General features: G+C 48.4%; 1 protein-coding gene across 2 annotated transcripts in view; it reads right to left on the reverse strand.

Annotated features, from left to right (window-relative positions):
• The window catches only part of LOC142584041 (sterol O-acyltransferase 1), a 57,917-nt gene that overhangs the window by 28,915 nt on the left and 3,517 nt on the right, over positions 1-25,485 (reverse strand). The window contains exon 1 of one of the 2 annotated variants that reach the window (XM_075694260.1): positions 13,292-13,508. The exons of the other annotated variant lie outside the window; for it this stretch is intronic. The gene's annotated coding sequence lies outside the window, so the exon portion shown is untranslated. Of the gene's footprint in view, positions 1-13,291; positions 13,509-25,485 lie in introns of those variants that run through there. 2 annotated transcript variants of the gene reach the window in all.

Below are 25,485 nucleotides of genomic sequence, written 5' to 3' on the forward strand. Positions count from 1 at the left end.
TTCGTTGGTACCCGTCGCGGCACAACGTTATACGTTTGCTTGTTTCGACTTCGATTATAAACGAACAGCTGCGCTTTAGTGGACTGCGTTTTCGCTCTCCCATTTCCACTGGAGACAAGAGGCAAACAAGAGAGCCGCATCGAAAAAAGACATGACTGCTTCCCCATCTACAAAAGACGCTCTAAATGCATAGGATTTCCTGGGTCACCTCGCAACCTAGCTTACCGAGGCACTTTAGAAGGAATGCCGAAGAACGTCTTGCGAAGCTTTCGTGGGCCTATGAAAATATTTCCTGCGAATACTTCAGAAAGCATGGCACTCAATGTGAGAGCTTCCGCCTCTGAGGGCAATCATCGTGCAGCGTTTCAAGCGGAGAGAAACAGTGGTTAACGCTGAGTGGTTTTAGCAAGGGAAAGCGCGAGGGGAGGTGAGGAGTGGAATAGCGCATTCGCGGTGCCGATCGCCTGTCACCCCTTATATCAGCTACACTGCTGCATATACCGGCACACTAAGCCGCGAGAGGAGACAGACATCCACTGACTTCGTTTACCGGTGCGTTCAGACTGGAGACACTTCGGACAAGATCTCTTTCTTTGATCCCCGGGTCGCAGCCCCCTTAACTAATTTCTACAGCTCGACCACTCCGCTAAGCTAGTCCTTGACATTTCCGTTTGCCATTCTACTCCGCGCGGTTTCCTAGGGGCTTTGCCGCTCTCAGCGCTAATTCCCGTGTGAAAAGACGATCGATCAAAGTTGCATTTTTGTTATCTCAGAGATCGAACGCAACGTTCTTCGGAGGGTGTTAAACCGATTAGATAGCAGACGATTTTCAGAGACGCAGACCATTTTCAGAGACCAAGATTCTCGGACCGTGGCCCCACGCGTCGCAGGCTTGCAAAGCGACGCGGGCACTGCTACGTTTCATGAAATCGACTGACCTCAGTGACCGATTATAGGCGTGAAGTTATGGACAACCGTACGTATTCACACAGATAGTACTCTCCTTTTCTTCCCTTAAACTCCTCCCCATGTGTAAGGTAGCAAACCGCATGTACGTCTGGTTGACCGCTCTACCCTTCCTTCCTTCTTTTCCTCCTCCTCCTCCTACTTCCCACGCATACATTTTCGCTTACAGCTAGATGCAATACCGCACACTTGATTGATAGATCGACAGGAGAGGTTGGAGGCAACCTGACTCGGGCTGCTCCATTTCACTTGTGCGGGCTCGCAGCTAAAATAGGGCGCAGTCTAGCAAGTTATGTACACTTACAGAGCGATCCAACCCCGGAAACATAACTGGTAACTAAGCTAACTATAACCTGCACTTCAACTTCATCTAAAAAGAAAGAAAATGTATGACATGGCTCGTCAGGTTAGAAAGAATAGTTTGTATATATATAGGACAACACATGGACAACACATGGGAAATTACGTGGATAAAAAATCACCTCGCCGCAGGTGTGGAACGATCCCACGTCATCGCATTACGCGTGCGATGCTCTACCAACTGAGCTTCCGCGGCGCCGCTTTCCCAACCACTTTCCGGGGTATTTATGTGTTACTAATAGAATTAACCTGGGAGTGTTAATCCCCTTTCCTCTCGTTCATATATGTTATTTTTCCCCCGAGGCTTGCGCACTGTAATAATGCGGAAGTTGTCTAAATGACCCTTGAAATTATGGCATTAAAATAAATTTTCGAACCCGCTCTTCATCTGAGCCTTCAGCAATGAAAGATCGAATTACACAAGCGCATAACTGCGCATGCACAACGCGTTTGACGAACTTAAATAAAAAGAGAAGCAGGTTCAATTTCAGTCGACATCTACATAATGCGTAGCATTCATGCTTTGATGTCCCATGAATGTACTTTGCCCCTGTGGGATTCGAACGTTTCCACCATGTGCCGTTTGCGTTCGTTGACTCAGGACATGCAGATGCACCTACCGCCTGGGTTGCCACGACGTGTACAGACCATGCCGTACCGCCTGTGGCTAGACGTAACATTTACAAACTCTTATGCCTTCCTTACTGAAATGGCCAACACCCCCACGTGTGACACATGCAGCTGTGATGAGACGCTCGCACGCATTATGTCTGTCTGCCCGCGCTATAGTGCCGACAGACAAGTGATGTTCAAAGTGCTGGACCAATTGGATAATCGTCCACCATAAGAACCAAAAGCTCCAAGCCACTGCTCCCAAAGAACATCCGCACAGAAGGCCTTATTCGCGCTACTAAGGTTCCTGCGTTATACGGGCCTTCACGATAGAGTTTAATAACGCCGCCCCCTACAGCTCTATAGTGCATGTACGCGGTTTGTGTGTGCTCCATCTCTGTCCCCGCTCCCGTTCTCCTAATCACCTGTAACTGTTGTCTTAATCATAACTGTTCTGCAGCGAACGGTTAATGCTTTTGCGACGTGTTGCGAAGTGCTGCGGAGTGCAGAGCACGGTGCTTGATGTTTTGTGATACCCAGTGAGCCAAGTTCGCGTCAACTGCTACCACCACCGGTACCGCAAAATATCGGCCCACATTGTTAGGCTTCATTATATCCGGGATAGGTCCACAGAAAAGGCTATAGACACAAATACCCGATACGGAAGAGTAGGAGTGATTCGCCAAGAAAAGCACTGTCCTAAAGAAAGCAAAGAAAGGAAGAAAAAAAAAGAGAAAAATGTCCCGATACCACACGCAGTCAAACAAAACTCTAGACAAGCGTGACCAGACAGCTAGTGCGCTCTAAGCTTCATTTTGGTGCATCGATGACGTGGTGAGGGAAGCGCCCGCCAAGAGCCGTAATCACCACGTCGAAATAAAATGGCTCGGTTTGCGATGCGCCGAGCGGGAGATGTCTGAAGAAGTCAACGGCTGACGTTTCTTGTGCACGTAGTTTTCTGCGCTCCTCGAGCTACCAGTTTGTTTCCCAGCGAAAGATGGAGAAATTTTCTCTTGCTGCAAGAACTACGAGAATGATTTTTCGCACAATTTGAAAACTGGTGGATCATCTCGTCAGTAGCTACAAGTGATTGTCAGTAGCCACGTAACAGTGTTAATATAATAATTGATACATACAAATAATTAAAACAAGAAAATTAGAACATAACCTATTTCCTGACCTCCACCGTTCCCAATAACCAGCGTTTTTTTTTAAACATCTTTATCTTGAGCGCTGTGCTTTCAGGAATTTTCGGTAGTCTTCGAAAAAAACACCCGATATGGCTGTAATAAGTGTTTCCCGTTAGTTTCTTTATTCATACACTTTCTTTTCATATCCCCGTTACTTTCTCCCTTTTATTTTGTTCCCCTCCCCTTCTGCCCCAACGTTGAGTTGCAGGCTAGAGCACAGTAGAACATCTTGAAGGGGCAGCGCAAAAAGACGATGACAGAAGACAGGAACACACAGGACAGCGCTGTCCTGTGTGTTCCTGCCTTCTGTCGTCTTTTTGCGCTGCCCCTTCAAGATGTTCAACCAGCACCAACTCGCCCAAATGTCGATCCTTCTAGAGCACAGTAGATTACCCCGACCTCCCAGCTTTTCTGTTACAATAAATCCCTCTCTCGCCCTTCGGAGCTTCGTTTGAGTCATATTGGTAGCACCAACTTTCATCTTCCGCAATGGTGCTTAACACAAACGTGGGGTCACTCCTAGCCCTTTACAAAAGCTCAGCAGCAGTGGTTCATCTGGTTTATTTCTGCGCGCGTTCGGGACAATTTTTTGCATTAATTCCGTTCCCTAAATGTTTGCGCAACATATGGTGGCACACATTCCTGTTGAATTTCAGCTCTTATGATATCATGCCCACAGCAATATGGCGAATTTTTATGCAGGAACCGCCTCACACGTTGCACATTTGCAGCGGTAATATGTGGCGTCGCGGGCCGGCAGCCGACTCTGGGATTAATTTGAAACGAGTCTCTGCCCTTCCAGAATCTTGGGTGCCATTCAAACACACGGCTTTTGGATAATGCTTCGTCACCATATGCTTGCTGAATCATGTTCCATGTCGAATTTCTCTCTAGCCTAAATAAGAACCAAATTTTAACACAATGCTAGCAAGTTGTACCCACCACCTCAATCATGTAACGTCCAAATAAAGGTGTCAAGCAACCGAACACTGCTTAACACAGCCTGCTAAACACCGCTATGCCGCCTAGCGAGTTTACATGTAAGTATGTAAGCCCTTCCAAGGCTTGTCTGCCCTGACCATTAACACGAATTCCTGAAGCTTTAGTATCATAGCAAAATGTTTCAATTCGGTGCTGGAGTTTTTCCTAGAAAGAGTATATCTTTACAGAAACTGTTGTTCATTAGTCTAGGGCAAAATTATATCTCTGCTAGCCATACCTACAGGCCGCGGTAAATAAAGGTTTTACTTCTTTCAAGAATATTTGCGGCTTGCGCACGTAGATATGTACGCGGTGCATGCAGCCGGCACTGCTGGGGCTGCCTTTGTTGCACAGATGTGTACGCTTGCCTGCGTTTTCAGCGCATATTTGTATAACTTGCTTTTACTGCAGTTAGTTATATCAGTGGCTCGTGTGATTAGGAAAATGTCCCGCTGGTGCAATCGGTGCAGCACAGATGTACTTAGACTACAGTTGACGTTTCCGCTCGGACTGAGCCCCCTTGCAGCATGATATCCCCCGTAAAATACTTCACCATTAGAGGTGCACCTTTGGCCTACAGTTGGAATCCTCGTTGTCGAGTGCAATTCTTTTTTCACGGTATGACTGCTTTTCTGTGTCTACTGCTTAGACTATAGATGCAGCTAGCATTTTTATCCCTTCACTAAGCGGCGTCATTTGCGACATCTCCCAATAGTACTTTCACATTCGGAGAGGGTGAACTATAGGATACCTTCACGTTTTCGAGAGGTTTGACGAAGTTTCCGTGCTAATACTATTTCTCTGTCAAGGGTCAACAAAATACGCTCTAGATGTTGAAGTAAGTTTACATACCCCATGCACTCGGCGGCCCACATCTCAGGACAAGTGTACAAAAGTCAGTAAACACTTCAACAAGCAGCCGTCGTCTCAAAAAAGGGCTCACGGCCCTCTGATACGCGGCGAACGTATACCCTATCTCGCGGTGCTATTTTCGCGCGCACAGTCTACAAGCTCAAGAGAGTTTACACGTATATATCATGAATACTGTATTTCCGTGATACGTGGGTAAACTCGCGAGATGCATCCATGCATGCTCAGCCGGTTATCATCCTGGACGAGGGCTCTAGAAAAAAAAATAAAGGCTTGTGACTGATAACCCCCTTGTACGTAGAGTTGACCGAGTTTGTAAGTAGTGTCGGCAAACGTGTTGTGTTGTTAAAAAATGGCTCAAATACCGAGAGACCTTTGACACCTACGAACAGGTGAAGTCTCGGTTTCGTTTTAACAGCGAAGCTGTTCAAGCTTGAGTTCCAGCCGTGCCCAGCAACCGCTCAAAGCTCTTTCATACTTAGGCCAGTCCCGAAGACAGTGCAATGCCGGGCCGACTCGCGGCGGAGGTTAAGCAGGCGTTAAGCGCCCCCATACGTGGGCCGATCCCGAAGATAGTGCAATACCGGGCCGACCCAGGGGGGAGATGCAGTTGGCCATTAAGGGGCCCACATTCACAGCTTCGCTGGTCATCCTTGTTCACAGAGTGGAAGGGCACCGAATTTGTTTTTCCAATTACTTTACACTGTTCCGCATATTGTTACAGACTGCACCAGCTGACCACATCTCAAGGGAAACGTGCCGGTTATACCCTTATCAACCATTACTCATTTCAGAGTGCGTGGCTGCAGCAGTTCAAGAGGCCACACGATTAGTCAAAGTGTCAGCTCATTGCGTTATTCTAAGCACATTTTCATACAGTTACTAGAGGGGACAGGGGTGCTAATGTCTACGGGAGCTGCAAGCAGGGCAGTTCAGCCAGCTTGAGAATGATGGGTTGTACATGGATTTGCCTTAACTTCGTCCTGCTGGCTTTAAATGGCTTCGCGACTTTGCAAAGTGATCATTTTGAAGCGCTGCATTAAAAATAATTTAATAAACATTATTAAAATTATCCGACGGCAGGATTCGAACAGATGACGTCTAGCATAGAAGTCTGATATTGAAACAATTACGCCACGGATGCATGAACAAGCGGAACCACAGCAATTATCAGCGTTTATGCATGCTTGCCCAGTTTTATTACCTTCTGCATTAAACAAGTATGAATTGCTTTGAAGTTTATTCCAGTTTAAGCATAGATCAAGCCTAATACACGAAGCCACGAGAACGTCTGAAGCCCCAAGCATGATCCGGGAAATCCATGCAGTACACATTATTCCCCTGGTGGCTGAACGATCGCAGCGCCGGAGTTCCCAGTATTGGTATTGTACGAAACTATGCAATATGGTATAGGGGGCGAGCTCCAGCACTGGAAAAGCTAGCGCCACCGTCGGCGTCACGTGGCATGAGGGATCACGTGGACACAGCGGCCGCGTCGGCTGCTTCGGAAGCGCCGAAGCGAGCTGAAAACGAAAGTTTAAAGTCCCACCTGTGCCGCGGTTCTGATTAAGTGGTGAGGCTTTACCGCCTTGGGTATCTGCTTGACAACATTATAAGTACTATAATAGGTAGTGGCTGCCTTTGGAGGCGTGCAGCATGATAGGCTACTGCTCGGTGCCGCAGTGCCGGGCGTATACGCAACGGAGCCCGGTGTCAGCCTTATTCACACGTAGCCGCAGGGCAAGGAGCTGCGTGAAGCTTGGCTGGCGAAACTTCGAACCGGCAGACTGCCATCGGCTACAACTCGGGTATGCAGCAAGCACAGACGCGAGGAAAATTTCTGCTACGGCGCCGGGACTGCGCGATGTTCGGTGAGTAGCAGAAAACGCGCACTGAGACGCTCGCCCGCGCACGCTGCCCGGCTAATGTCATGACGGTTTGGTCTATGAACTTGATGCTAGATACTGGCAAGTTCACTGGAACGGAGAGGAAGCGGTAAGACGCACATTAAAAAAAGGCACGGCATATGGTCATGTTTGTTATAAATTAGTACACTGGATTACGAAAAACAAGCAGAGGGAAATCGCACGCTGAGAAGACCGATAAACATACTGTGCGACGCAACTTGAGAAATAATATTGAAATGTCCAAGAATTTAGAAGACAAAAAAGATAGAACCGTCGCGACGGCACATCACAGTCGCCGTAGCTAGGCATCGAAGTCTGTATAACGGAATTATTTTTTAACAGTTCTGATAGGGTCCACGCAACAATGGTTGCTAGTGTACTGTCAAATGCTTATATGCTGCGGCCTAAAGCTCACGGCACGGTGCGAAAATGCGCTCACAGCGAAAGCAAAACATTGTGCACGGACATGCATGCAGACGCGCAGTCGGTCGCTGCGAACCTGTGCGATCGCTGGATTCAGGCTCAATTCTGTTATGCCCCATTTGGTTATACAGACAGCCCACTATAAGAACATATTTCGCATAGTTTACTCACAGCGTTTGCCTACCTTTCAGGCAAGAAGCCGGTTCGGGAGACTCCATCGCGGCGACCGCGCGCAGTGGCGTTCACTGCACGTATTCGGTAAAGAGATAGCGTCTAGCTGTAAATGATTCTGTGCTTTCAGTTTGCCCAAGATTACTATATCGACAGTCAAAAACTTCCCTCGTTTTGAGAGTACCTACATAAATGTCCAGGAGGGCTGCCGCTTGGTGTTTTTATTGAACGCCGCAAGCGAAACCTATGAGAAGCGCGCCGCGTGATCCCTCATACTACGTAAGGGAGGCGCTTCCGACAAATGGCGACTCCGTAACTCCTCCCCGCCGATACCCAAGGTTGGCCACCTACACAAGGTTAACCCTTGCTGCCTGGAAAATCGGAAGTAAACAGAAAGGAGGAAAAGACAGGAAATATTGAAAGTGAGAGGGAAAGACAGATTGGAAAGGAGGATAGGAAAAGGGAACTACTGATTTTTCCGGATGGGTCAATCCGGAAGGGCCATTCACGTGAAGCTGAGACCAAAGCGATGTGTTGCCTCCACCGAGGGGCCTTAACGGTACAAACACTCAGCATAGGCTCAACCCCAGGACCCCCTTTTCCTAAGGTGGAAGCTTGGGCGAGTTGGCGATTCAATATCGACATGTTTGCACAGCGCAAAAGACCAGGACTAAAGGAAAAACAACACAGGCGCTGACTTCAAATGATCTTTATTTGCGAAATCGCCAGAACTATATACATGAGCAAAAGTAATGAAAAACAACTTTTGCATTATGTTTTTCATTACTTTTGCTCATGTACATAGTTCTGGCGATTTCGCAAATAGAGTTGAAGTCAGCGCCTGTGTTGTGTTCTTCCTTCAATCCGTCTTTTGCGCTGTGCAGACATGTCGATATCCGCTTTTTCCCCGGACACGGCTAAGCCGCCCATGGCAATACGCGGGGGAGGGTCCAACGCCCATGTGCTGGGGTCCGTGGTGTCGCAAACCACCAAACGCCTGCTGACGCAGACGTCCCTGCGGGGTTCTCAACAGAGTCAATCACGAGCATTTCGCATTCGATGATGCCGGCCTGTACGTGTGTCCATCCACTTGAAGAAAACCACGTGACGTGACATGACTACGTCGTTAGCGGTTCCACAGAAAGTCAAAGTGATATAACAATGTTGCCACAATATACGCCAGCGGCCAATCGATGCGCCGCTGAGGTTTAATCTACCGTTTTCTGACCGTCTTGCAGTAACAGCACCTACACGTATCGCTGCTATCTGCTTTTCGACCGACGGCTATCGCTTGGCTTCGTTCATTGCAGCAATTGATGCGAAGAGACCTTGAAATTAAAGAACAAATCCGCTCTTATTCGTCTGATGCCTCTCCGCCTGGTGCGCGCATTCCCGCTCTTTTGTTTAGTTTCGCATTTTTCTTTCACTGTTCGTTTCTTGAGGAACAAAATGCTCATTAATTGATAAAAGCTTTAATGCACTACACTGGCTATGAGATGACGTTGGCTGAGGGAAAGTTTTGAGCAGCTGGCGTTCGTTTCTTTGAGGTGTACACAAAGTTCGGCACGCAAGCGCTTCCGCATTTCACCCCCATCGGGAAGCGGCCGCCGCGGACTGGTATCGAACCTGCGATATCCAGCAGAACGACATAGATAGTGAACCACCATGGTAGGCAATAAAACATGGATGCGGAATGGTATCTGCAAGGGAAGCTCGCCCAAGATCGTTGTTTGGGGTCTACCCTCATCCACAGTACCAAACAAATGTTGCGAGCGAAAGGTATTAACGCAAATCGGGCTCGTGCTTATGAGGAACCGTTAGCTCGGGCGCAACTCCGATGTCGCCTATTCAAATACATGTAAAACGCAGAAACGGTTTTCTGAAATAACCACTGTGCTGATCCTAGCCAAAATTGGTACATTTGAAAGATTTAAATTTTAGTGACTGTTGGAAGCGGAATTTCGACTTGGGACCTGAATTTTTTTTAAGTTGGTAAGTTTGAAAAAAATAGAAGCAAAATGTTTACTAATTGGTAGCTCTGCACTATATAAGAACAGGTATCGCCGTTCTGTAAACTTCATCCATTGGAGCATCCAGAGTAATCTCTAAGATAGTGCTGCCAAAAAAATTAGGCAGCCCGACGCTGCTGGTCCCTTCAAGCAAGGGGTGACGCAACAGAGTGACGTGCGCAGTGAATCCACCCCTTTCTCACCCCCAACTCGCTCAAGAAGAGCGTCTGACAGCCGTGAACTGCAGCTTGAACAGCCGTTCAACTTTTTACCAAAAACATACAGGATGCCTCCGGTTCTGGCAACCAGAAAAGGATGAAATCAGCCAAATTTATCGGAAATTTATTTACACCTAATGTCCACCGTTGTCGCACGCAGACAGCCCAATCCATCGCTGTCTGAACTAACTGCGACATGTCGGCGTTCGTGCGTTACACTGTCTGTTTGATGTTCTGCACGTATATAGAACGACTCCGCAATAATCGCAAACGGAATGGAGGCCCACGCCCAGACTAACCGCAACGCTTGTTCGTCCCTGCAATGCATTCAATTCTCCTGAACGCCGAAAACGCGTGACGTGACTTTGTTGCCGCTATAAATTAGCATGTAAAATAACGCATCTTTGAAAAAGCTTTCGTAACGAACGAAAGCAGATCGTCGTCGTCGCCATTTATCACGCAAGAACTGGCTCTGTCGTCATCTGGTGCTAACGCCGGCTCTGACGGCATATGTTACGCCGGCGTCGCGGATACGGTTTGGTTTGTATCCGATGGCACTGCGCAATAAATTTTCGGCGCAATTTGCTTAAAAAGAAAAGCACACGTTAGAACCTATTAAATATGGTAATCATTCATTGTGAGCCGTCATCCTCGCTTGGTAATCTTCCTATAGCGCAGGTGAAAAGTAAGAGTTTTCGGTGGGTGATATCGTGTATTCGATGTACTTATTCACTGACCCCCTAGCGCCACCAGGACAGTCGGTGCAGCCATTGCGGTCACGACTGGTGTCAGCCGCATTCGTGCCGACCAGTCAAGTTCCACTTATCCGGAGAAGAACAATTTCAGGGTCGGAATAACGCAAATTCGAGCCCATAGAAATGTACGGGGACATACATATGTCGAATCCACCGCGAGAGGGTGGCCGTACTCAGTGGTGGCACAGTAGTTTCCTGCCAGAAAGTTACTCGAGGAAACTCTGGCGCTGCAATCATCTACCGCGAAAGTTATGGTTACTACAGTCGGCCGCAAGAGTTCACGGACCACGTGAGCGCGTGCGAAACGGCTTGTCTGGGGCACTTACGCAGCGCTATACAGGCTGGAAACGTGTCCTGCTCGCCGGCGTGTCATTTTTTTTTTTTTTTTTGCTGCGCTCGGCTCGAAGCTTCCCTCTTTCTCACGCAACGCGCTCTTCGACAGCCGTGGCCACGCACGCATGTTTCGAGAGCAGTGTCATTGGAACGCAATGTCGCCGATACCTGCCGCGTGCCGCTTAGCTGCGCGAGAGAGCGACCAAATAGAAGAACGGGGTGCAACACGAGAAAATTTGCACGCCAGGCGAAAAAAGGAAAGGACTCACTTCTGGTCCAATGCTGCCCCAGACCGCTGGGTGGCGCGGAAACACAGTTTGGCACGGGCTTGCGCGGTCCGTAAACTTTTGCGGTCAACTTTAAAAGATTTATCCAACTTTCGTGCTTGTGGCTTCAGACCTTCACCTGGCTTTATCTGCCTTTATTGGCCTATACTTCCAAAGCAATCTACGCTTTTATAAATGCAGAAGGCACTAAGACTCTGCCAACATGCATACCTGCTACTAATTGCAGCGGTTCTGCCTGTCGAAGCGGGAAAATCGAAACGCGCCAAGCGTCTCAACGCGCTGGCTCGCCGCGGGAAACTCGTACTGGTGTTTCATGCCGCTTGTCGCCACATGCGTCCGGGGCGTGGCGGTTTCAATATGGGCCTTCTGTACTATAGAAGTACTCTGTTCGAATCCAGCCTTCGGACAATTTTAATAATTTATAACGCAGTATTTTTGTTGGAAATGACCCGTTTGCAAAATCGCGAAGCCGATTACAGCGAGATGGACGAAGTTTGTGCAAAGTCATGTACTAACCGTAATTTCCACACTGGCAGCCCCCGTAGACTCTGTAGCGCTAGAGTTTCCTCGAGTAATTATTGCAGGTAACTATGCTTGGCGGAAGGAGTTGTGAGACTCCGTTTGCCAGCTGCCCCTGAAAGGACACTTTTGTACGAACTTTGCTTTCGCCTTCGTTCATTCATAGAATCGACGAGCGTCAGACGATATGATTATGCAAAGCAGTGGGAGGTTACACTTGGTTACACTTAGAATGTTTACCAGGAGCTGGCTTGTCCGGAATAATAAAAGCGTGTAGGTCCCTTAAAGAGACACTAAATAGAAACAAATCAGTTTAGGCTGATGACGTATTCTTGCAATAGCACATTTGCGTTACTTTCATGGTGAGATGTCGATTAGTCGATTAATATTATTAGATGAGGAAATGACCAACAAAGTTTCGCTTTTCTATCTTTTTTTTAATTTCGCGCCCGAAACACCAGTGCACGAATGTCAGTGCGACGTACGTCAACGCGGATTTCACAATTTTTTCGTATATAGGCGGTGGCGGCTCAGCAAACGTTCTCGAAACTTGGCAACCTAACTATTAGGCTCTCTCCAAATACGACGTAGTCCATCTTCACAGATGAAGGATTAACCGAGCCCGAAGACGACGTCAAAATGCATGACGCCACGAGAACTGAAGAGCGCTAGCACTTTTTTTTTTGGGGGGGGGGGGGGGAAGGCGTTATATATCTTCAATTAAGATGTGGGGTTTACGTGCCAGAACCAGGATATTGGGAGGTATGCCGTTGTGGAGGAATCCTGATTAATTTTTACCACCTGGGGTTCGTTAACGTACTACCAGTGCACGGCACACGGGCGCTCCTTGCATTTCGCCCCCATCGAAATGCAGCCGCCGTGGCCGGGATTTGATCCCGCTACCCGGGCTCAGCAGCGCAACGCCAAAGCCACTAAGCAACCACGGCGGGGGTAGAACAAGGAACGTTGCTGAAGCAAATAAATAAATAAACGGCGCGCTTCACTCAAAGTGCGAAACTGTAGTTCACGCACGCCAGGAAAACCGCACCCACTTCTGCTTAATTACACCGTTGATTGAGTGACACTGTTGAAACTGTGCACCCCCGTGCGGGAGCTTCGCCACATTTTTCTTCAGAATTGTTCATTGCTGAAGTCTTAATTCCTCGCCTAGAAAGAGCTCCGCACGACCGGTGCAACGTTTGCGAAGAGGCACTTGTAGGCTGCAACAACATTACACTTGAAGAGACAATTCTACCGCTGTTATCAGGCGACATGCGAAAACCTGTACTTGTCGGCCCGAGTTACGCCGGCTCTATAGAGGTAAGCGCACTCTGCTAGCACGCAACATATATATACTGAGAACGACATCCCAAGGTGGAGTGCGATTCTTAGTTCTTTTCAGCCTGCAGCTAACCTCAGCTACCATCAACGCAGTGCTACATCAATGTAAGCCATGGAAGAACAACAGCTATAGGTGCAGAGGGGAAAAAGGAAGAACTATTTTGGCCTACTTTGCGCATTCAAATACCCGTAACAGAAGGCGAACGGTGGGTGTCTCCGACGCACCGCTGTAGCGGCGAGTTTAGTATCCCCCTTCGGCCATTTAGGATGCCGGTAAAATACTCGATTGAAAGCATATGCAGAACGAGCTGCAACAAGGCTAGTAGGGTATAAGGTAAGCGTCGCTTACCTTACAGAGCTGTGAGCCCCGGCTGCCGTCAAGTCGTCCGCGCGCAGGGAGGGCACAGACAGCGTGTCCGAAGGGTTTCGCCAGTCTCCGCTGCTCAAGCGTACGACGCGTCCTGCATCGCCTTATCAGCTGGGCGGGTTTAACACATACCGCTTCGTCTGTGTCGCTTATCTCGGAATTCGCCCTGGGAAGTTTTCGAATTGTGCTATACTGCGGCATATATACACTCGCGAATGACAGACCACGCATGCTACGTGATTCCTTCGCCAGGGCTACTGCGAGAAGAAATTAACCGCCTCCCCAGTGTTCCTTTCCACTGTATTTTGTCAAGAGAAGAGAAACAAGAACATAAGTTACTTGGCACACCAGGTACAACAATTAGAGTCGCATTTAGAAGCTACTTGTCGACTGTGAAATGCATTTTCCGAAAGGCAGGAAGCGGAATTCCTGGCATTATGAGGAGCACGTGAGAAGACCCCTCCCTTCCTCTGACGTCGTCCACCAGTGGCCTGCGACGCCGCGTTCACGGAAGCGTCACGACACACCCCTGGCTGCTTCGCTGTTTCCGGTTACTTCATAAAAAAAAAAACGAATTCAACGACCAGGTGATTTGCTTTAGTGCTAAGAAGAAGTGAGTTCTACAAAGCGCACCGCAAGATAAAAAGAAGGAAAAATAAATACGGGAGAGAGGGAGAACGGGAGCAGGAAATTAGCGAATCAAGTGGAGAAGCATGTACAGTCGACCGATTCTTTAACAGTACCGCGCGGGCGTCAAATGGCCGCCTGGTAAACGCCTTCTAACGGCGCGAAGCAACGCAGTCAGTAAGAGCGACCAGCAAGAGATCAACAAGCTCTTGATGATCTGGTAGCTTCGCGCCCTTAGAATGCGCTCACCGAGGCCGGCTAATCAACGCTCGCGTGGTGCTGTTAAAGAATCGGGCGACTGTACGTATTGCATTTGCCAGCCGGTCACTAACTGAACACCACGACGACTGCAGACACAGTACAGTGTTTAGTTCAGACGCGCAGTCCTTCTCCGTCCTCGTATTCAGTTACGGCATGATCCCATGCGCGCGTCTTTGCCACCACGGGAAGCACTGGGAGTGTGTGCGCTGTGATCAGCGATGCTGAGAGAAGGTGGTCGCTTTTGACGCATTTGCCCACGTGAATGAATTGACCGCTCCACATTGGTCGCCTCGATCGGCGACGAGCAGCATGCCGGAAAAAAAGAAAGAAAGAAGAGGACCCTATGACCCAGCTCCGAGAACTATTCGTTCCACAGCAGGAGGACGTTACTGCTCGCGAGCGGAGCGCTCGGTCAGCTGTGGCATGCCGCGCGTGTCTTTCTGCCAGTGTGGACGTGCCTTTACAGCGTACGAAGCGCGACTCGCTAGCAGTTAGCTTCGTTCATGGCACTGGTGGACGACAATGCAATAAAGATCCCTCACTAAGGTTGCATGTCGCAACGTTAGTGAGGGAACCCCCAAAGAGAGAGAGAGAGAGAGAGCGAAATGAAGAAAACGGTATTACAAGGAAAGGAAGAAGGTAATCGAATGTTCTGGCTATCCGAAAATGTGCGTCCTGTTACTGTGTGTTGGGTGCGATAAAAGCGATTGAGCGTGCAAGGTGCCCTATCTGCCAAACCAAGCAACGAGCTGAATTCATGCAAATGCGCTGTGACGTGCGCTTATGCCGCTGGCGCCGCACATTGCTCAGTCGTGAGTGCGGAGCTCATTTGCCCGTAGTGAGTGAGTGAGTGAAGAGCAGATACAGTCGAACGTCTCTATAACGAACGCCTCTACAACAAAATATCGTCTATAAGGAAGGAATAATTCTGTCCCGGTTCTATTGTGAGCTGTCCAGTGCGCGACATTCGCAACTAAGTGATCTGTGCACTCAGTTATAAAGGCGTTCTACCATAGACTGAACAAAGATCAAGGCCTTTGGTATATAGTGCAGTTCAGATCGTCCGAGTCGACGTCGCGAAACTGATACAAAATCAGTGACAAATATATACCTAACCGGAACGCTGATCTTTGTTAAATGTATCACTCGGCCCCGCCAATGTATTTATAGCGCTACATTCCGCATTAACAGACAAAAAGAAAACAGAAGCAAAAACAGTGCTGCAGCTACAATACTGAGACGGGGCCCTTCAATAAGAGAGAGAGAACGGAATTCGAAACATGAAAGGGTTGCCACAAAAAGAGCTTCTGCTCGTTTTCTCGGTCTGTTTTGCGTACATTCGCTTGTTTTCGGGACTGCGTGTGCGCGTCGTTATATTCGCATATTTGCCTTCCTTTACTCGAGCGGAATTTCGCAAACATCCTTGATATTTGACTGCATTTAGCGTGTGTGTTTTTTTCGGTGCATTTAGGAGTTTCAATTCTTTTCGCCGCACGGGGCCTCCAAGATCACACCGGCACCGGCGCGACTTCGGAGGCCACGTTAAAGGTCAGTGAGATAGTCTCAGCTCATCATGACCGAGGAGGGTATCGCGCCTCTTCGCACAATCAGTTCGCAATATTTCTTCTATCTACGCTATTACTACACTCTTATTAAAGAACCTTATGGTAGGAGCTCCCTCGACGGCAATTTAGAACTTGCAGTGTATGACAAAAGCAAGCAACGGAACCTGGCGAGAAAGCTCTTACCGATTACAGTAAAAAACGCCGTGACGCGTCAAAGTTCTTTCCACCACTATAAATACGTGCAAAACAGTCGCGATACTACGCCTGAGGGCGATGTAGCAAGTATGTATCTCGCAAGATTTTTTTTTTTTTTACTCTAGAGACTCGCTTAGCAACATCGGAAACAATGGCGCTCACACATTGTTTCATCTGCCGATATAAACGAGATCCCCGAAGAATGCGACAAGCACGCGTGCGTCCCTTCTTTGTATCACGCCACTGCGTGGTCTGACAGAGCACTTGCTGTAGGTCAAATCACGTCACAAGTGTCAATGAGAATATTATCGCGCACCAAAGATCAGCGGAAGCAGCAGCAATGCACAGAATAGCGGACATCTAATGATCTGGCAAAACGCCTGCTAGGAGAAACAAAAAAATGGGGTATAAGCTCACACACGCTGAAATCATTCCTATGCTAGTCGATCTGCGGGGTATACGCATACGCGCAGTTGAAAATATTGCTGTGGTGGCGGCAGGACCACCTGCGAACGCATGACGATGAAGGGTTTTTCGTGGTTCACTTGCTCCCTCTACTCAGTCCGGTTAAATAATATTTCCGCTCAGACGCATAGAAAAAACGAAAGAAAAATTACCGCGTCCAGTTTTGAGGGATTCACTCATAGGGCTTAACGTCCCAAAGCGACATTGTGGCTATGGGAGATGCCGTATAGTGCAAAGCGGCTATGTATTAATTACGACGCCTGGGGTTCCTTAATGTGCGCCTAAACCTAAGTCGAAAAGCACTTTCTTGCATTTCGCCTCAGTCATCGCGTCCAGGGGACAAAAGGCTGGCGATTTTGCAGTAATATACCGGAGCCATTTAAGAGTGCACTTGGGCGTCAATGCAAGGGTATGAGTTCCTCTCCCTTCCACGGGGCCTGGGCTTCCTCGAGGTTTCTCATTTCGGCTTTCCGCAAAGAGTGAGCCTCGTCCTCGATTTTCCTCAAGCACCGCAAATGGCCGAGTAGAACCACCCGATCCCTTTCCACTGTTGCGTCACGTTTTACGCATTGTGTCAATCACGCGTTCGTTCGGTTCCCCCGCGCCGCGTTGAGACATACGCGAGCGCGGCCGTTTTCCACGCTGTGCGCAGCGATAGCGAAGGCCACCGAGTCCCACTTTTATCGGAAGAGGGGGAGACTCGAAACACGAGGGCTACTCTCCCCCTCCTCCCTCAACCCCCCCCCCCCATGGAAGGACGCGGGTCTAGGACGAAGAAAGAAGGTTTGCGCGCGGCACGTCAAGCCGATTTGTAATTCGGTGAGCGTGGCCAAGGCAGGATTTCGGGGCAATACGATGAAAATGCAACGGCGGTCGCATCAGGTGCCACGAAGCAAATATACAAGATTTCCAAGGACAGTTTTCATTTATAAGGAAGGGCGCAGACATTGCCCGCCTCTTACGCTGGCTGCGTATTTTTTTCTTTCACGCATTGATAATCGGTGACGTCGATGCCTCAGAGGGAATTCTTTGTCTGAACCACCCGAAAGAATAAACTGGGCTGCGAGGATAGGTGGCTTCCGATTAAATTTGATTACCTGGGGTTCCTAAAGGTGAACCTATCGAACACGAGCATTTTCTAGTAACTCAATGAGCCCCTGCTCACCATCTAGAAAGTTGCATAAATTATAACATTACATTAAATTACATTACGTTACATTAGCTCAGTGGAATTCATCCCATTTCACAAGTGCACGCCTTCATACCCTGGACCCTAATTTACAGCTCCGTATTTCGCCCGAGCTTCCACGACGCGACTGCACCCTTCTAGTTCGTTTATGGCTTGGAGTAGTATTTTCAAATGCGTACTCTTTTCTTATCGGAATGTCCAACAGCCCACTTTGTGACTTCTGCGGGTGCAATGAAACAGTCGAGCATCTTCTTTGTCAGCGCTCTCGTTTCAACCCGCAAAGAGCAGTCCTCTCAGCCACCATAGACAAAGTGGACAAGCGCCCAATGACAGAAAAGAAGATCCTTGGAAACTGGCCTACGCGAACATCAGCGCGATCGGCTATGAAGGCGCTGTTGCAGTATTTAAAAGACACTGGACTTTCTGACAGATTGTGACTTCACTGTGTGACGCAGGATTGTACGGTGGCACAGCATAACACTTGGAACGCCTTTGTGGGCTGCGTGACAGTGCCCACAGAAACAGTTTGTGTGCACGTGCGTGTGTGTGTAGTTTTTCTTTTTTCTTAACTTTTTTAAAAATCCTTCTCTCTCTCACCTATCGCACCCCCTTGACCCTCCCCCAGTACAGGGTAGCCAACCGGAGATAATTTCTGGTAAACTTCCCTGTCTTTCCTTTGCTTCTCTCTCTCTCTCTCTACATAAATTATGCACAAGCGTTTTTGTTGTCCGTTCCCAATGGAATGCAGCGACTTGGAACGCCGACAAAGAGGGTAGTGCGAACGTAGACATGGTCGACGCGGGCGGCACAGCGGAAAATCTTTGAGAGAGAGAGAGAGTAAACTTTTATTCTGAGCAAGCGCAGTCTGAGGCCTAGGTGGGCGGCCTCCTTATTCCAGGAAGCCGCAGGCCATGGCCATCTCCCGTGCCCGTTCGATGATGTTGCGCTGTCTCTTCGAGTCCGGTTCTGATAGCTTGGCATCCTACTGCTATTCGGTTAGCGTTTACCTGTCTACGGTGCCATTTTTCCCGACATATCACCATGCCGTATGGCATATAGGGTGTGTGAGACATTACGTGCAGAAGTATGGACGCTGATTAGGTGCAATTCGGCGCAATGGGATACCGTTGACGTAGCTGTTGATTTGTGATTTCCTGAGGGTTACTGCCTCTTCCCTATAGTTAGGCTGCAGTGAGGTGGCGGGCAAGTGATGGCGAGAAGAAAATTGATTAAATTCTGGGGTTTTACGTACCGAAACCACGATCTGATTATGAGGCACGCCGTAGTGTGGTACTTCGGATTAATTTTGACGTCTTGGGCTTCATTTAGCGTGCACCCACGGCACGGTACACGAGCGATATTTCATTCCGCCCCCACCGGAATGCGGCCGCCGCGGCCTGGATCGAACCCGCGACCTCGAACTCAGCAGCACGACGTCAAAGTCACTGAGCCACCGTAGCGGGTGATGAGGGGAAGAACGGAGACACAAAGTCTTTGAGAATCATGCTGAGCAAGGCATGTTGTTGGGCTAGTCGGTTCACAGATTCAACATGTTCCTATGGGTGGGCAACGCAACCCGGAAGAAGGACGAGAGGAAGTACACAACACGAGCGCAGTGTGCAAGTGTGCGAGACGCTTAGGGGTTTCTCGTTCCGAAAACGTTGATGGGCTGTACGCATATATACAGATGTCAACTGAGAAAACCAGACAAATGCCCGTGCAGATTGGGAAGCAACACTCGTCGATTGTAGCAAACGAAGTCGAGTTGTGAACAATCTGTTCTCGCATCCAGGCAAACGCTGTACTTCTATCGACGTCGGGCGAGGTGAACATGCTGCTGAGCGACTTTGCTGTTTATAAACCAGGCCGTGCCCGGTCGAAATTGCCCTCCGATCGCCACTTTGCGCCCACGCGTCGTCCTTACGGACACTGCAAGCGTTGCTCGTTTTCAGAGCTGCGAGACAGCGCTAACACCGAGAAAGAAGTATTCGCTTTTGCTTTCGTCTCGCGACATGTATACGAGTGCGTCGCCGAGGCATCTTGGCTCAGTTTACAATTCGATCCGCTTTCAAGCATTGTCGACCTTGCGCCACTCCTTCGAAACTGAAGGGACAGCGAGGAGTTTCGTATGGGAGAATTTGAGGTTTGGGGACGCAAGGGGCTTGCGCACGCAAGCTGCTTGCGTGCCCAAATCTAAAGCTATCTATTATCTTTTCATGCATTTCTTGCCCGAATCTAGCAGACTGGCAGGGGGGGGGGGGGACGCACGACACTCGCATTGCGCGCGGCTCGGCGTCGTGCACGTGTCGACAACCACCGCCCGCCGGCCAAGTTGGCATCAGTGCCAACGAGAGAGGGACGATGTCGGGACCCCCCCATCGAAAGTAGCGATGCGATGCGGTTGTGATGGGGACAATGCGGGCCGTACGTAGCTAGCTTCGCGCGCTTTCCACCATTCTTTATCTTGCTATAGTTGGAGACCTCGCAATGTCGGCCTGCATTTAGCCTCAACGTGGCATTAAGCAGTGTCACTCTGATTGGAACGCCACGATGACTTCTAGCGTGGAAAACGTAATAATTCGTGAAGTTACGAGGTAAACCCGTGCCGCAGCCTCGAATATTTAAATATTTTTGAGTGATCCGGGCTTTAACGGTGATTTACACCGACTCACGCCAGCATGACCTGTAACGTGTTTTGTGTGCTAATATACTGTAAAAATAAACAAAATAAAAATAAATAAAAACAAGAGCTCTGGATGAAATCGACTTATTTAATGATTAATCATTAAAATGGTTACGAATGATTAATCATTAAATCATTCAACCTTATCTAGAGTAGTTCACTGGGCTCAACGGGTCGGGAAAGTGGTATACCGAAGTCAGTCACTCCGCATGTGCACATACACCTGAACACACCAGCATCAAGTGTGCTATAAATAAGTCAGGGTATTCTATGTTCCATGTAGCGTTTCTGAGTTAAACGTACACCATAAAAGAAAATGTTCGCTCACAACATCAGTGCTTCAGATTAGCTCCTTGCATAGCTTGATCGCGTTCCGCTGAGAAGCCAACGGTTAACTGGAGGTTATGGTACCCATTCGCGCATTCGCCTAAAGGCTATAGCATATCCGCCGCTGTATAGCGGTGTAGTGCTTTACCGCACTGTATTCGGCATCTCGCCGAAACAAGATCACCGCGAGTTCTTGGCCAGGAAATAAAAAGAGACCTCGTAATCGTAACAGCTAACAGAGCGTGGAATCCATCACGCCAGCTTACTGCTCTGCGTATTCGCACGAAGTACCCGTAGTAGGCCCGCAGCTTAAGAATTCAAAGCACCGAGAAGGGTATAACTTTGCTCGAAACTTTTGATCGCCGGGAATGCCACGCGCAGAAACTCGACCATATGAGCATGCCCGCTATATGAACAGGAGCCGTAATTCACAGCGATCCAGTTCATTTTTCATTCTTTTCGCCCTTCTTCATCGGCTCAGGCGTGATTCGAACGCCACCGTGCCGTGCCTAATGACGCGACGCATCATTAAAAAAATGTAGGAACAAAAGAAAAATGTAAAAATGAAATTGAAGGTTACAAATTAAGGACCTTGAACAACGAACTATAATGTGACCTGTGTCACTTTTGACAAAGGGAGTAGGTACAAAACGCGGTACCCGTGTAATCGGCTCAAAGAGTTCTCCACGCGTGATCCTTCTCGTCGCTTGAAGGACATCGCCCTTTGGTAAGGCGCGCGCCCTGTTACTGTAATAAGGGCGAGCATGCACAGGAAAGCCTGCCGAACGCATTCGCGATAAGGTGTATCGTCAAGGGCCGCCTCCTTCGTAGTGCAATGACCGGACGCTTGTTACGATGGGAGCTTGTTTCAGAAATCAAGCGCCTACGAAGTCGAATGCGCAGATGCCTTCATGCCGCCTGTCTATAGAGAAGGGATTACGAATGGCAGAGCCCCTGATTTGGCCCACCGACATCATCCTTATAGAGTACGGCTCGCGTCGCAACTCATTGCTCCAACGAATTGTTGTCTCGTCGCCTTTATTTCGTGACACAGGACCACCGCGAAGGAAAAAAAAAAAAAGAGGCGTCTGCAAAGGCACGTAAGCTCACAAGTAGCGCAGCTGCACAAGAACAACACACAGGAGCAGCACAGTTATTGCGATAAGTTCCAAGCTGAGGAACTGTTAAGCGATGAACTTTAGCAGAACTTTGAAAGTATATACAGTTGCGAGGCACTATAGTTATTCGCCTGCACGGGCTTCCCCATGCATATGTGTACAGTCAGTGCAAGCCGTTATACCCATCAGCTTTATGTTGTTTTTTGTTCCTGGAGGGCACCTCACTCCTGTGAAAGCTACAATACGAAGTAAGATTTAGCAAGTGCAGCTGTGTCTGTACAATGCTCCGTGTGTTGCACAAGCACTCAAACCGAATACGCTTGATACTCCCAACGATAAGCAAGCAGATCAAACAGGCGCTGATCATATAGAGTTTTTGCACATTTGCATTGCAGGCCTGCAATACTTCGCGTATAACTATGGTTCGATGTTCTCGGTCTAAGACCCCCCCCCCTCCCACCTGAGAGAAAAGAAGCCACGCCCACTCCGCATTCTGGGAAAATGAAAGCCGATAACGCAGAAGCATGAAGCCCATAACAAAGGAGCGCCATGAAGCGGCATATATATGCGAAGAACAAGAAAAGTGTAAACTGCGTTTGTGCGAACACGCGCACTGGTCGTTTCATAAGGGCTCCATTTCGCCTACAACAACTGTGCATGCCAGCTCACGGAACAGCAATTTCTCGCATTTCTCAAGATTGCTGAACTGCAGATGGCAAATGGCGTCGCGTCGGAGGAGCCACTTCAAAACTTCGCAGCGGCCCGTTCTGCCGAAACCGTCGAAACGCAGCTGCCGCGTTCCCCGAGCTCGGCCTTGCACTTTGTAGGCCAGAGAGAGAGGAGGAAACGAAGCGAGGGAGTTTAACCGGGTCACAACATTAGCTCTATGGCATAAGACGTGTGCTACAAAGACGTACTTTTGTAACCGGTTGAAACTCAACTCGCGTTAATATATATATATATATATATATATATATATATATATATATATATATATATATATATATATATATATATATATATATATATATATATATACATATATAGACGAGAAGAAAGGGGGTTAACCGAGGGGCCCGATTTTTATTAGTCATATCATAAGAAGCCAACAAACACTGACACCAAGGACAACATAGAGGAAATTACTTGTGCTTAATAAATGAAATAAAGAAACGATAAATTAATGGAAATTAAAGTGGATGAAAAAACAACTTGCCGCAGGTTGGAACCGAACCCATAACCTTCGCATTTCGCGTGCGATGCTCTAAGGCATATGACGTGTGCATCGCTACCCTAGTACATGACCGGGGTAGTTGGAGAAGTATGGGAGAGGCCTTTGCCCTGCAGTGGGCGTAACCAGGCTGATGATGATGATGATGAATATTTAATGGCAGAAAGGTGGAGAGGTCGGCCTGAGTGAAATACCTCTAGCCTGCTACTCCACGCTGGGGAAGGGGTTTCGGGAATAAGAGAGTTAGGATGTGAAGAGGAAGGAAGGTGGTGGTATGGTGAATATGATGAGGGCTGCACAGCGTTATTCTGTGTGTTCGAGAAGATAGGGGGTTAAACGAGGGGCCCGATTTTTATTAAGCATATCATAAGAAGCCAACAAACACTGACACGTAGGACAACATAAAGGAAATTACTTGTGCTTGCTAAATGAATGAAAGAAATGATAAATTAATGGAAATTAATTACCTGCGGAATGGAAATTACCTGCAGCAAGTTGTTTTTTTTTTCATCCACTTTCATATCCGTTAATTTATCATTTCTTTAATTCATTTAGTAAGTACAAGTAATCTTCTCTATGTCGTACTTGGTGTCAATGTTGGTTGGCTTCTTATGATATATATATATATATATATATATATATATATATATATATATATATATATATATATATATATGTGTGTGTGTGTGTGTGTGTGTGTGTGTGTGTCATTTACTCGCCGTAGGGCACCCCTGTCAGCGCATGCGGCTGAACATGCTCGTAGACCAGACGCCATTTGATAGCCGGATGTTACGTGTATGCAACCACGGAATGCATGCAGCAGGCAATGCAAACGTGTGTAGGTTCTGACTTGCGAATCGTGGAACATAAGAGAAAGAGGAGCACGCCTGCCGATAGTGTGCACACTCGTCTGAATGAGAAGGCGACGAGAGGGCGACGCCTTCCTGTCCCCCTTCCTTTGTTGTGAGCTCTCTTCCCGAACATGCGCTGTCTCCGCGCAGCGTTCGACACACAAGCGGGCGCGATTCGGAGCGCATGCGCAACTTCGACGAAGCGTAGTAGCATATCTGTTGTCGTTGTGCGCTGTCGAAATCGCCGCGAGGGGCGTCCTTCAGCCACGTGGAGGCTTTATCGAAGCGCGATACGTATGATAGGCGGCTGTCACCGAGCGATGTGGTGCAGACGCACTCGCGAGGGCTCGCTGGGTGTCACGACAGCCATACCGGTCACTCGTCTTTCAGTTTACAACGCGGCACGCTACATCCGCCGTGGTTGCTCAGTGGCTGTGGTGTTGGGCTGCTGAGCACGAGGTCTCGGGATCGAATCCCGGCCGCGGCGGCCGCATTTCGATGGGGGCGAAATGCGAAAACACCCGTGTACTTAGATTTAGGTGCACATTGAAGAACCCCAGGTAGTCGAAATTTCCGGAGCCCTCCACTACGGCGTGCCTCATAATCAGAAAGTGGTTTTCGCACGTAAAACCCCACAATTTATTTAACGCGGCACGCTACTCTAGAGAAGGCAAACTGAAAATTATAAAACGTGTGCACATCCAAACCGCGTGCTGTGAATCGGAACTATCGCGATGCGGGTAATTATATGCAACTAGATGCCGACGCGTACAATTGTATTTATTTCAATCTTGTGCAACGCGTAATTTCATGCAATGTTTATGCGCTGCACAGGTCACAAGTGCGATGTCATGCTATGCTTATACACTGTTCACAAGATATACGCCGATAAGTAACCACCAGTTTAGGTAGCTGCGCACTGAGACGTCCACAATGTTTGATCTTGTCGGGGGAAGAATGGTGAGGAGAGGTGCAGACAGAAAAACGGCACATGTGTAATATATACCACAGTACAGGTGTAAGTACACTCGGTCACAAAATTTTACGGAACACAAAATCTGAGAAAAAGCTGAATGTCTGCGCAGCCTCACAACGCAGCCTAGTATTCGCATTTACAGCCTCTACCAGTGTATGTGAAAAACATTTTGATGTTCTGTTTTACTGACTACTGTTACTGGCTGCTCGGAAATTGTGAACACTTTCTGAGATCCCGTGGTCCGTAAACTTTTGCGGTTGGCTGTACATTTCAAGGCTTCTACAACCACTGCGTCACAATGGCACATACCCATTCTGCGGGATTCTGAGAACCACGCAGATCCAACGCTATGCTGGAAGTCTTAATGACGGCACGCTCGTTTGAGCCAGCGAAGTAGCAGCGGCAGCGATTGACACGCGCCCGGTCTCGTTGCCTATAGCTGTTGGCTCACCGCGTCCCGAAAGCGATGGTGCTTGTCAAGGGAAGAATGGTGATGAGATGCGTGCGGCACAGAGGAGCACAGGACGTGTCTAAGTACATTTAAGACTTCTATGCCCATTGCGCCCCATTGGAGAATACCCATTCTGGAGACTGTCCAAGAATGGGCACAAACCCAGTGGCGTAACAATGGTTTATAAACTGAATGTACCAAAAATCAAGGAAGCCGTTGAATATGCAGCGCTATTTC

The sequence above is a fragment of the Dermacentor variabilis genome, chromosome 1 (assembly GCF_050947875.1).
Source record: "Dermacentor variabilis isolate Ectoservices chromosome 1, ASM5094787v1, whole genome shotgun sequence".
Lineage (NCBI taxonomy): Eukaryota > Metazoa > Arthropoda > Arachnida > Ixodida > Ixodidae > Dermacentor > Dermacentor variabilis.